The following is a 13,757-nucleotide window of genomic DNA, read 5'->3' as shown; positions in this document are numbered from 1 at the left end:
GTGTATATATATATATATATATATATATATATATATATATATATATATATATATATATATATATATATATATATATATATATATATATATTTTATATATATATAAATATATATATATATATATATATATATATATATTATATATATATATATATATATATATATATATATATAAATATATATATATATATATATATATATATAATTTATATATATATATATATATATATATATATATATATATTAGATATATAGATATATATATATATTAGATTATATATATATATATATATATATATATATATATATATATATATATATATATATATATATATATATATATATATATATATATATATATATATATATATATATATATAATATATATATATATATAAATTATATATATATATATATTTTTATATATATATATATATATATATATATATATATATATATATATATATATATATATATATATATATATATATATATATATATTAGGGCTGCAACAACTAATCGATTAAATCGATTAAAATCGATTATTAAAATAGTTGCCGATTAATTTAGTCATCGATTCGTTGGATCTATGCTATGCGCAGAGTTTTTATTTATTTTTTTAAAAATTATTTTTATTTATTTTTACTAAACCTTTATTTATAAACTGCAACATTTACAAACAGCTGAGAAACAATAATCAAAATAAGTATGGTGCCAGTATACTGGTTTTTTTTCAATAAAATACTGGATAGGATAGAAATGTAGTTTGTCTCTTTTATCCGATTATTAATCGATTAATCGAAGTAATAATCGACAGATTAATCGATTATCAAATTAATCGTTAGTTGCGGCCCTAATATATATACATATATATATATATATATTAGATATATATAGCGCACTTTCCGCGCGCGCGATGATGTCACGTTATCGATGAGAAAATGCATTTTTAGACAATATGATTTGCTTGAGCGGCTAGGAGACACCGTGAGTAGCAAGTGGTACAAAGTGGATAAGAGAAGACAGAAAAAAAAATGTATTAAAAAAAAAAAATTTTTTTTTTTGTTTGTTTTGATTTTTGTATACTTGGGACTTCCCGCGGGCCTGATTTTGGACGCTGGCGGGCCGGATTCGGCCCGTAGTTTGGGGACCCCTGGTCTAGTCCAAAGCTCCTCTGACCTCTTTCACCCAGACATCTCACAAAGTTGCAGAATCAGAAGATCCGGTATACTTGTCAGACAGGGACAGCTACTTTTATAACAACAAACAGTGTGCGATCGGTGAGTGTTAGGTATAAAGAAAAACACATAACCCGGTCCTGGAATTATGGAATACCATTCCAAACAACAAACTGTTGCTTTCTCTTATACTACCTCTGATCTAAAGCAGTAAAATTCCCAGGTTAATTTTGTCCCTTCGTTCTGTGTCGGTGTTGTTTATACAGAAGAAATTCCTATTGGTGTAAAATAAAAAAACGTGGTTAATCTTGTAAATAAGGTACTGTTTATCCTATTTCCTTCACTTATTATTTAACAATGTTCACTCAAATATATATATATATATATATATATATATATATATATATATATATATATATATATATATATATATATATATATATATATATATATATATATATATTCTTTATTAGTACTGAATAATCTAGTAATTCTGTCAACTTTATTATTACTCATTCTTTAGCCTGCAGATCACCACTGCACTGCTCTTCAGTGTAAACATTGTGTTGTATGAAGAGGTGTGAGTAACACTACTGTTGTGCGAGTATGCACTCCCTTAACCTGCGGGTCACACCTGCTACCCAGCTTAAGCCCCGGTTTAGGGTTAAGGGAGAGGTCAGGGGTCATGGCGTCACATGACACTCCCCTCAACAAGATGAGAAAATAAGTTTATGTCAGCATATGTTTGTGTGAGTGCTTTGTTCCAAACCCTGAAAACAAGTTTACCCTCTCAACAGTTACATTTGGTCAGGAATGTTTTAGTTAGGGTTTATCATTTGTTTCAAGTATGGTTGGTCAACGGCCATCATTGAATCAATGGTGAAAGAAGCTGAAGAGCAAACGTGGCAGGGCCAAGTGGAAGTACCTCATTAGAGCATTTAGATGTAAAGGACCGCCAACGCTTCTCCAAAGACGCCACTAATTACATTAAAGTCCACACAATCTGGCAACCTCGAGTAATGACTTTGTTCACTTTCCAACAATCCAACAAATATTTACAAGTGTGGGTATTGGAAACAACAAATGTGTCTCCTGCGGTCTCGACTATAAAACTGTGCATGGAGGTCTGACTAAAAGTCTCCGTCTACCAAGGGTCGGCAACCCAAAATGGTGAAAGAACCATATTGGACCAAAAATACAAAAGACAAATCTGTCTGGAGCCGCAAAAAAATAAAAACCTTATGATGAAAAAGCCTTATAAATTTTATAATGAAGGCAACACATGATGTAAGTGTCTATATTAGCTATGACAGCCTAGTATCAAAATGACTATGTGTCGCTTACTGACAGAAATGTTTTATATTTATTCTACACATTTTTACAACATTGGAAGACATAAGTAAAACAGAGGCTTATGAGAGGCTGAGATAACTCCTGGAAATTACTGGCTTAGAATGGCCAAAGGTATAGACGTGTGTGTCCAAGTTGAAGGAAACGACAGGTCGTATTCTTCTAATGGATTTATGACAATCTTAGGCAAGCTGGGTAACGTTTGCTATGGTCTGGAACAACATGGCACACAAACAGCTATGAGAAATGCAGCCAATATTACATACAGATAATGAGACATGCAAATATAAATTATATACACAGAGGACATCCAGCCATCCTTTTTTTACCGCTTGTCCCTCTCAGGGTTGTGGGTGGGAAGTGTGGTCGGGGCTGGAGCCTCTATCAGCTGCAGTCAGGCATAAGTAAAGGAAATTAAATGAGCTCAAATATACCTACAAACGAGGCAAACAGCTAGCCTAAATAGTTTGTTAGCATCGATTAGTTTATAGTCATGCACTGACCAAATATGCCTGATTAGCACTTCACGCAAGTCAATAACATCAACAAAGATCACCTTTGTGCATTCACGCACAGCATAAAACGTTTGGTGGACAAAATGAGACAAAGAAGGAGTGGCATAAAAAACGTCTTTTTGTGGCAGCGTTGGAGAAAGTTATACATGTAAACAAACTGTTGCGTCACAGTCCACACAGCTATGGTGACCTCAAGAACCGCCAAAATTAGTAGGACAAAACAGCGCTCGCAAAATACTCTCATCAGTGAAGCATAAACACAAACATATTAAAGGTTTGTGTCATGTTTGTCCTCCTACAGAAACCATATTAATACAAAAAATATACTTTTACCCTTTTTCCATTTTCATACATTTTTGAAAAAGAGCCACTAGGGTGACACTAAAAAGCCACATGCGGCTAGCCGCAGTTTGCCGACCCACGGTCTAAAACAAACAAACCAAGATGGCACCGCTGTAGTGGCTGCTGGTTGCAGGAGCTTTGTGCTCTTGTGTATCCTCCTTTTGTGTTGGGTCAAGCCCATTCGAAATTACGCAACAAGTGGTGGCACTTTTGTGACTTCTGCAGTGCTTTCTTGTGAACTTATGGATCTGCCTATAGGGGAGACTTTTGGCCATGGCCATGTTGGCAGCAGAGACCAGCTTCTGGCTCTCTGCCACACCGGAGTCCGCGTGGAAAGACCGAAGGAGTTGCGCAGGTAGAGACGAAGCTGCGGAGCGTCGGGGTAAACAAACTTCACGGAGCCCTAGCAGAATGGGCACTTATCGGACACTTTGGTCTCCCTAGATCTAGACGGATTCTCACTCCTCTGTGCGGACTGCACATTGGCCAAGTGCTAGTGGGCAGCCTAGGACAGAGTTGGCTCTCTTGGTTACTTCGTGCAGCCCCCTCACTCCAGCAAACAATGCCGTGGAGCACTGCAGAGGCCATTGCTGTGTACACTATATGGGTGTTGAAATGCTGTCTTGTTTTGTTGTTTGTCTATGCATGACACCATGCATAGACAAACGTACGTGCGCAATATGTATTGCTCATTTTTTTGTTGTTTGACTTCTGGCTGTATGTATAATGGCGCCGCTGAAGTGGCACCTGGTTGCATCAGCTCTGTGCTCTTTTTTTTAAATGTATTTTATGTTATAATTTGTGTTCTTTGATGTTTCTCTCTTGTTTTCGTGTGTTGTTTGCCTTTCTTTGTGGACAACACCGCAACCACATAATTTCCATATTGTGGGATGAATAAAGTCTATGCTATCCTATTTATTCAAATAATTAGGGACTTCTATAGATGACACAACTTTTTGGCCCTGTTTTCTGCGTACCCAAGTAGGGCTACAACAATTGATCAATTAAATTGATTTATTCCATTAGAAAAATTAATAATCGTATAATTAGTAATTAATAACTAATAAAGAATTATCAAATTCAGACAGCACGGAGCGCCCAGAACTTTATGCAATGGAGCGCACATGAGAGCGGTGGTGTGTGGGTGCTGTGATCTGTGTGGCGGCATTTAAAAAAAGACAAACATACATATTTTTACTAATGCACACGTTAAAAGTACAATTTGAATGTTGACAATGTGCATTTACAGGGGTAAAAGAACGAAAGGTCATAACAAGCGGCAAAATGTTTGTTTTTCCCTAAAATACGCACTCAGGCTATAAAGTGTGTTTTATCCGATTACTAACAAACTAACCGATAGATTACTCTATTACTAAAATAATTGATAGCTGCAGCCCAATACGCAAGCTTTATAGATATGAACCCAGGTCTGTCCTCATTCGGCAACAATGCCAGAGACAGCAGTCTTTGTTGACCATGTCCACTTAGGTGGGAATCAGTAACAAGAGCAACAAGAAAATATACAAGTAGTATACCAGGAAAGACAAATACTTCACTGAGGTCCACACAAAGACACATTTCTGTCCAAAATTTCATTTCCAGCCTTAGGATTTTCAGTTGTTATTATGCGGTTTAGTACTGTCGGATACTGAACCTAGTTTGAACCAGATTTAACATCGAAGATGCCTTTTCACCCTGTTCAGACACCTACAGAGCATCAAAGTGTACCACATTCTAGCTCAAGTTATTGGGGTCTGAATCGGTCACTACAGAACTATTTTCACTTGGAAAATCCTGAACATTCTTATTCTTTTCAAACGTGCAAGCTCAGAAGCCAAAATGTTAAACTGGATCTAATCCTGACTGTGCAGTTATCAGTAAGGATCAGGATTTGCAATACAAAACCAGGTTTTACCTGGATTTGATGAAGACTTAAGTAGATCTGAATCCAGATTCAGACACAAAGACAAAGATGGAGGCCAGGACCTGCGCTTAGTTAGTTACATGACAAGCTTTAGTTTGGTGTCCAACTTTAAGTAGTCCTGTTGTCCCTATAAGTGGCCTTTATATTGCTGTCCCTGTAGGTTGTCTTCTATGCTGTCTGTATATGTTGTCTCTGTATGTTTTATCCATGTATTGTCCCTAAATGTAGTCTATACATGTTATCTCTATATGCTGTCTCCACATGTTGTCTTTATTGTCTTGACATGTTTTCTCTATGTATTATTCCTATACATGGTCTCTATATGTAGTCTATACATGCTGTCTTTATGTATTGTTACGATATGTTATATCTACATAGTGTCTCGTCATATTTTCTCAATGTATTGTCCCTAAATATAGTTCATACATGTTATCTCTATATGCTGTCTCCACATGTCTGTATTGTCTTGACATGTTTTCTCTGTGTTGTCTCTATATGATGTCCATGCATGTTTTTTCTACATGTTGTCTTAAGATGTTTTCTCTGTCTCCATGTATAGCACCTACATGTCCGTACATGTTATCGCTACATGTTGTCTTTATGTGTTGTCTGTATATTTATTGTCTCTATCAGTGTCTTTGTGTTGTCTTTATACATATAAATAAACATTGATTGATTGATATGTTGTCTGTTTTTCTGTTATGTCTTTAATTTTGTCTCTATAAGTTTTGTCCCTATATGATGTATCTACATGTTGTCTTAAGATGTTGTTTCTAAGTATTGTCCCTAAATGTTGCCTATATATGGAGTCCCCACATGATGTCCATACATGCTGTCTTTATGTATTGTCACAATATGTTATATCTACATAGTGTCTCGACATGTTGTCTCTGTGTATTGTCCCTAAATGTAGTCCATACATGTTATCTCTATATGCTGTCTCCACATGTTGTCTGTATTGTCTTGACATGTTTTCTCTGTGTTGTCTCTATATGATGTCCATGCATGTTTTTTCTACATGTTGTCTTAAGATGTTTTCTCTGTCTCCATGTATAGCACCTACATGTCCATACATGTTATCGCTACATGTTGTCTTTATGTGTTGTCTCTATATTTATTGTCTCTATCAGTGTCCTTGTGTTGTCTTTCTACATATGTTGTCTCTGTTTTTCTGTTATATCTTTAATTTTGTCTCTATAAGTTTTGTCCCTATATGATGTCTCTACATGTTGTCTTAAGATGTTGTCTCCATGTATTGTCCCTAAATGTTGCCTATATATGGAGTCCCCACATGATGTCCATACATGCTGTCTTTATGTATTGTCACAATATGTTATATCTACATAGTGTCTCGACATGTTGTCTCTGTGCATTGTCCCTAAATGTAGTCCATACATGTTATCTCTATATGCTGTCTCCACATGTTGTCTGTATTGTCTTGACATGTTTTCTCTGTGTTGTCTCTATATGATGTCCATGCATGTTTTTTCTACATGTTGTCTTAAGATGTTTTCTCTGTCTCCGTGTATAGCACCTACATGTCCGTACATGTTATCGCTACATGTTGTCTTTATGTGTTGTCTCTATATTTATTGTCTCTATCAGTGTCCTTGTGTTGTCTTTATAGATATGTTGTCTCTGTTTTTCTGTTATATCTTTAATTTTGTCTCTATAAGTTTTGTCCCTATATGATGTCTCTACATGTTGTCTTAAGATGTTGTCTCCATGTATTGTCCCTAAATGTTGCCTATATATGGAGTCCCCACATGATGTTCATACATGCTGTCTTTATGTATTGTCCCGATATGTTATATCTACATAGTGTCTCGACATGTTTATATATGTTATATCTACATAGTGTCTCAACATGTTTTCTCAATGTATTGTCCCTAAATGTAGTCCATACATGTTATCTCTATATGCTGTCTCCACATGTTCGGTATTGTCTTGACATGTTGTCTCTAATTATAGTCCCTAATAGTGTTGTCCCGATACCAATATTTTGGTACCGGTACCGGTACTAAAATTATTTCGATACTTTTGGATACTTTTCTAAATAAAGGGCACCACAAAAAATTGCATTATTGGCTTTATTATAACAAAAAGTCTTATGGTACATTAAACATATGTTTCTTATTGCAAGTTTGTCCCTAAATAAAATAGTGAACATACTAGACAACTTGTCTTTTAATAGTAAGTAAACAAACAAAGAAAAATTGGTGGACCGGTACTTTTCAGAAGCAGTATAGTACCGAATATGATTCATTAGTATCGCGGTACTATACTAATAGCAGTATACCATACAACCCTAGTCCATAAATGTAGTCCATACATGTTTTCTCTGCGTTGTCCCAATGCATTGTCTCTATTTGTAGTCCCCACATGATGTCCATGCATGTTTTTTCTACATGTTGTCTTAAGATGTTGTCTCTGTCTAAATGTATAGTACCTACATGTCCATACATGTTATGTCTACATGTTGTCTTTATATGTTGTCTGTATATTTATTGTCTCAATCAGTGTCCTTGTGTTGTCTTTATACTTATGTTGTCTCTGTTTTTCTGTTATATCTTTAATTTTGTCTCTATAGGTGTTGTCCCTATTTTTGATGTCTCTACATGTTGTCTCTATGCATTGTCCCTAAATGTTGCCTCTATATGGAGTCCCCACATGTTATCTATACATGTTTTATGTTGCCTCTCTATATGTATTCTTAGGTTTTTCTTGCATGGTTTATGTTGCTGTCTGTACAAGTTGACTATGTGTTGTCCCTGTCTCGCGAGGCGTGGCAGTGGCGTGGAAACGTCATATAACGTCACGTAAACTGGCAGACACAAGACGAAAGTGGACATTTAGGTGGACGGAGAAGGATAAAAACAAAAGTGGAAGTTAAAGGCGGACGAGAGGACTTGTCTGTTTTCAACAAGCTAACTTTTTCTTACCTCCCACTCTCTCGACCGCTGTCTTTCTTCTTCTCCTCCTTTTTTCGACGCCTGCCTTTCCTCTTCTCGCGAAAATATCCTTATCTCGTCAGCACAATGAGAGTGTAAAGAGTGTGTTTGGTCCACAGATTCGGCGTTTCTTGTGTTGTCTTTCTGCGCGAAAGGACAACTGCATTCTTTCCTCCGGCGGCGCGGGAGCGCGCTCGCTAAGATCTGGGCTGGTCAACGAGAGCAGCGTGAACGCGCAACTCACACAGGGCGGGGGCGGGGTGGGGGGGCCCAAAATGTAGCTTTTCATACATATTCATAAAAATACTGTTTGAATATGTTCATGCAGATAGCTAAAAAAAAAAAAAACACAAGTAGTTAGTGACATCTCATGAAGATGACATTGTTGAAATCAATCAATCAATCCAATCAATCAATCAAAGTTTATTTATATAGCCCTAAATCACGAGTGTCTCAAAGGGCTGCACAAGCCACGACGACATCCTCGGCTCAGATCCCACATCAGGGCAAGGAAAAACTCAACCCAATGGGCTTCAATGAGAAACCTTGGAGGGGACGGCAGATGTGGGGACCCCCACGAAGGAGAGGGGGGCAGCAGAGTAGAAAAGAGACGGCAGATCAACTGGTCTAAAAGGGGGGTCTATTTAAAGGCTAGAGTATACAAATGAGTTTTAAGATGGGACTTAAATGACAAACTGGGGCCCTAAACAGAATGTTATTTGAAAAAATGTTTGCCCTTTTTAATCCAACTATGATTTAATTTGATGCATATTTTGTGCTAAAACGAATTAATGGGAAATAAATTCAATAATATATTTTTGTAGAGTAAGATAACAAATTTTACTTGATCAAACTGCCTTAGAAGACCAGCACTAACAGTGAGAATATCTAGGGAAGTTTGCCGTTAATTCTTATCACTGATGGAGCAGGAATGGGCTAAAAATAACTTTGCTGACAAATGTAATATGAGGAGTTTTGACACTAAATGGGGTGATGACAAAGTGTTTCAATGTTTAACACTGTAGTGTAATAATGATGGTGGTAATGTAGGAAGTGGCTTGTGCAGCCCTTTGAGACATTTGTGATTAAGGGCTATATAGTTCAACTTTGATTGATTGATTGATTGAAGTGGGACACAGTCATGATCGGCTGTCGTTGGTCAGAAGCTTTTTTCATTGTTACCTTATTTATTGGCTGAACTAACATCAGACTAAAAAAAATGAAAGGGAGGATTTTGGTGCAGATGTGGATAAAGGCTCAAACTGAGAAATTATTTTACATTTTGAATGCTGCCACCTACAAGACAATGATTTGCTGATGTAAATTGCTGGATAAATTCCAACTATAAAGTAGAGAGAGTTCTCTAATTATGACTAAGTCACTTGTTGCTAGGTAGAACTTACGGGGCACTATTGTGTATGCCCAACACAACAAAAAACGCATATATGCCAGTCTTTGATTTATTATGGCGTTTCCTTACTCTGCCTCACACACAGCAGAGCAAGAACAGAGACGGATGCTGTTATTGATTATTTTCAACTGTAATCACAGCTCTGTATTCTTATCCAAATGTGCTTTAGCAACCATAGTAGCGCCTGTTTGCTCCCAAGGGCTCTGAATGCGGAATTACTTTGACGCAGGTTGACTACTTCAAAAACAATGGGAGTTGTGAATTACTCCGTTCCGGAGTCAAAATGCTGCTGGCACTCTGCCACACCGGAGTCTGTGTGAGAAACCGGAGGAGATGTGGAGCTAGCATTGAGCGTCGGGTTGGGCCAGCTTCACCGGGCCCCGCTGAATGAGCATATATCGGACACTTTGGTCTCCCTAAACGGATTCTTTGCTCATCCGCTCGGACGAGAGCTAGTGGGCAGCCTATGGTTGCTTTGTTGGTTCTGCTCCTCTCTAGCCATGCTGCACCACAGGGTCTATGGGTGTTGAAATTGTGTTCTTTGTTGTTGTTAAACATGGTGCAATGGTATGTGCACAATATGTAATATTTATTGCTCATTTTATTGTTTTACTTGTTGTAGCTGTATGTATAATGGCACCGCTGAAGTGGCAGCTGGTTGCATCAGCTCTGTGCTCTTTTAATGTATTGTGTTCTTTGTAGTTTCCCTCTTGTTTTCATACCAAGATGGCACCGGAGATGGCCGCCACGGTGCAGCGCTCCCTCGTGGTTGTTGCGTATTTCTTTATTTCTTTCATTGAACAAGGGGAGCACAGTCTACCAAGTTAAATTTCTTGTGCGTTAGATATACTTTGCCAATAAAGCTGATTTGGATAATGTCTCCCTAATGCAGTGCTTCCCAAATATTTTCTGTTACGCGCCCCCCATTCTCCACCGTGAATATAAATAATATAATGTCTATAAAATTGTTATAACTATATGTGGAGGGGGGCGTGGCCTGCGGGCCTGCCGCAGAGCGGGGTGTGTAGGGACGGGCCTCGAAGTAGCGGCAGGTGAGTAGATTGCCCAGCTGGGGCTTGTTATCTAATCACCTTTTGCCTTTATTAGCAGCAGCCGGGCAGAGACACGTTGTTGGAGTTGGAGACAGAAAAAACACACACAAACAGAGACACGCGGGATCTGTCGGCATCAGGAAGGAAACCTCCACACTATCCCTCTGCATAACCTTGTAAACCTCTTAACAATAAAGGAAACAACACACCGGTCTTTCCTCATCTCCCACTGTGGTTACAGTGCAGCCAAGTGCTACATACGCCCCACTATTTGAGAAAGACTGCCCTACTGAAATCTTTTTTCAATGTTTTAATTAATGAACATTTTACCCGTCTTTTTTAAGGCGGCTTTGTAAAAAAAACACACAAAAAAGCCAAAGAAAAATCTAAACACACTACTGCTTAAATTTTTTGGGGTTAAATGTCATTTATTTAAAACAAAAAGAGTAAGATAAGTAGGAAAACATTGATTTGTTTCTCTAATCTCTCAAGCATTAATTTGATTAACGATTTAGATAGCATAACAGCCTGAACAACATGGTGTCATCTCTCATCCTGAATGATCAGAGTCTGAGTGTCTGACTCAAGAGTCAGAATTTGAGACAGTCTGACTCATAGTCAGACAGGACTTCAGCCTCTACCCGAATGAAGGAGGTAAGGAAGTTCAAGATGAGGTCATGAGGGAATACTTTGGATGACGACATCGCTTAACACTCCTGAAGTGGTACAATTCAGAACTCAAACATATCCCCCGCCCTCCCCCAAAAAACACATTAAAACTGAGGCAGGCAGCAGCTAAACTCATAAAACTAACACACTGTGCTGCCAACTTACTGCTAACTAGAACTTAATGGGGATAAGCAAACACTAATAATCCTTTAATACTTCATGAATAAAAACTTGAATACTCGATACCCATGAACAAACACTTGAATAGGTCATAATAATCCTGCACGATGTGATGACATGCAATACCAAAGACAATCATGTTGTACTCATTAAAGAACATGTTTATTATTTGCATTGCATCAATTGTCTCTAAGATTTGGGTTATGCTTGCTACACAAGGGTTTGTGTTACTACATACTTTTGGTATATATATCTTTGAACTTGATGAATAAGCTAATAATTCATACAAATAAAATTATTTATTAGAATACAAAATTCCTAAATATACAAGTATTTACAAATACATTTTACCAGGAAATAAATCAAATAATTTCAATTACCATAAATGATGACCATGGAACGTCTGCAAACATTTGAATTCTATGTACTTGTGCATCGGATGGCTTTATGTGTCACACAAGCCATCTTATGTCTTATTGAAAAGAAGATATTATTCATCTCATTAAGTAATTCATAACTGACTTAACTATTTATGAACTGTTGTATTGAGAATAAATTGATGCAAATTGTGTACAAATCAAGAACAGGAAGAGAACATATGTGTTAGTAATTGCTATGAAGTGGAAAAGGGGTAGGATTAAGTAAACTTTGCTTCTTTCTACTACTTTTCGGACATTTAAAGGGAAAAAAAAGGAAAATATGTAACATTTGTGATGTATCATATTGGAACTGTATACATGTTCGAGAAAAACTTCAACCAACCATGGTGTCGGCTACTATTTAGTACGCTGTGACACGTGTGGCCTTTTGCAGACAGGAAGTCTCAGATAGCAAAGTGGAGGGAGAGAAAAACATGAGGCACAGTGGTGACTGAAAACAGGAAGCCACATAATGTTGAGTCAAAAACAAAAATAGTAGAAGACAGCAGCAGTTTTGCTCACTGTAATTCATGAGTTTGTTAACCAGCACAGTCGTTAGTTAAGTTGACTTAACCATGTTAAACAGAGCATAATTAAATGTAATTAATCTGTACCGGTAATTGTAAACTATTAGTTAGGTCGATTTACTCGTATAAATTAAGTGTAATTAAACATCAGTTGTAAACCAGCGCAGTCGTTAGTTAAATTTACTTAATGTGGCTAAATCGAGCTTATTTAATTGTAATTAATCAGCAATTGAAAACTAGCGCAGTCATTAGTTAAGTCGACTTAACCATGTTAAACAGAGCATAATTCAATGTAATTCACCTGTACCGGTAAACTATTAGTTAGGTCAATTTACTCTGATAAATTAAGTGTAATTAAACATCAGTTGTAAACCAGCGCAGTCATTAGTTAAGTTGACTTAACACACTTAAATGAGTGTAATAAATTGTAATTAGTAGTTGCAAAACTTGTTTAATGGCCTACTGAAACCCACTACTACCGACCACGCAGTCTGATAGTTTATATATCAATGATGAAATCTTAACATTGCAACACATGCCAATACGGCCGGGTTAACTTATAAAGTGCAATTTTAAATTTCCCGCCACACTTCCGGTTGAAAACGTTTATGTATGATGACGTATGCGCGTGACGTCAATGGTTGGTACGGAAGTATTCTGACCCATAGAATCCAATACAAAATGCTCTGTTTTCATCCCAAAATTCCACAGTATTCTGGACATCTGTGTTGGTGAATCTTTTGCAATTTGTTTAATGAACAATGGAGACTGCAAAGAAGAAAGCTGTAGGTGCGATCGGTGTATTAGCGGCGGACTACAGCAACACAACCAGGAGGACTTTGAGTTGGATAGCAGACGCGCTACCGTGAGTACAGCTTTGGCTTCCAAACATTTGATCGCTTGCCCGTACGTGCGTGTCGCTATGTGCATGTCACGTACGTAACTTTGGGGAAATATATTTTTCTTGCCGACTGATGGCGGCCGGGGTGTCGTCGAAAGCTACAACGCCCGCCGCCGCCGCCGTCCCGTAGCTAAGTTAGCTTCAATGGCGTCGTTAGCAACAGCATTGTTAAGCTTCGCCAAGCTGGAAATTATTAACCGTGTATTTACATGTCCATGGTTTAATAGAATTGTTGATCTTTTGTCTATCCTTCCAGTCAGGGGTTTATTTATTTTGTTTCTATCTGCATTTGAGCCCGATGCTATCATGTTAGCTCAGTAGCTAAAGAGCTTCGCCGAT

General features: G+C 37.2%; 1 protein-coding gene across 3 annotated transcripts in view; it reads right to left on the bottom strand.

Annotated features, from left to right (window-relative positions):
- syt12 (synaptotagmin XII) overlaps nt 1-8,479 on the bottom strand; it is a 100,730-nt gene extending 92,251 nt beyond the window's left edge. For all 3 annotated transcript variants that reach the window (XM_062064682.1, XM_062064681.1, XM_062064680.1), the window contains exon 1: nt 8,251-8,479. The gene's annotated coding sequence lies outside the window, so the exon portion shown is untranslated. The remainder of the gene's footprint in view (nt 1-8,250) is intronic.
- Nucleotides 8,480-13,757: the final 5,278 nt, after the last annotated feature.

Source organism: Entelurus aequoreus, linkage group LG12 (assembly GCF_033978785.1).
Source record: "Entelurus aequoreus isolate RoL-2023_Sb linkage group LG12, RoL_Eaeq_v1.1, whole genome shotgun sequence".
In the NCBI taxonomy this organism is placed as follows: Eukaryota; Metazoa; Chordata; class Actinopteri; order Syngnathiformes; family Syngnathidae; genus Entelurus; species Entelurus aequoreus.
The sequence above is the reverse complement of the archived record's forward strand: the minus strand, read 5'-3'. Positions and strand labels throughout refer to the sequence as shown.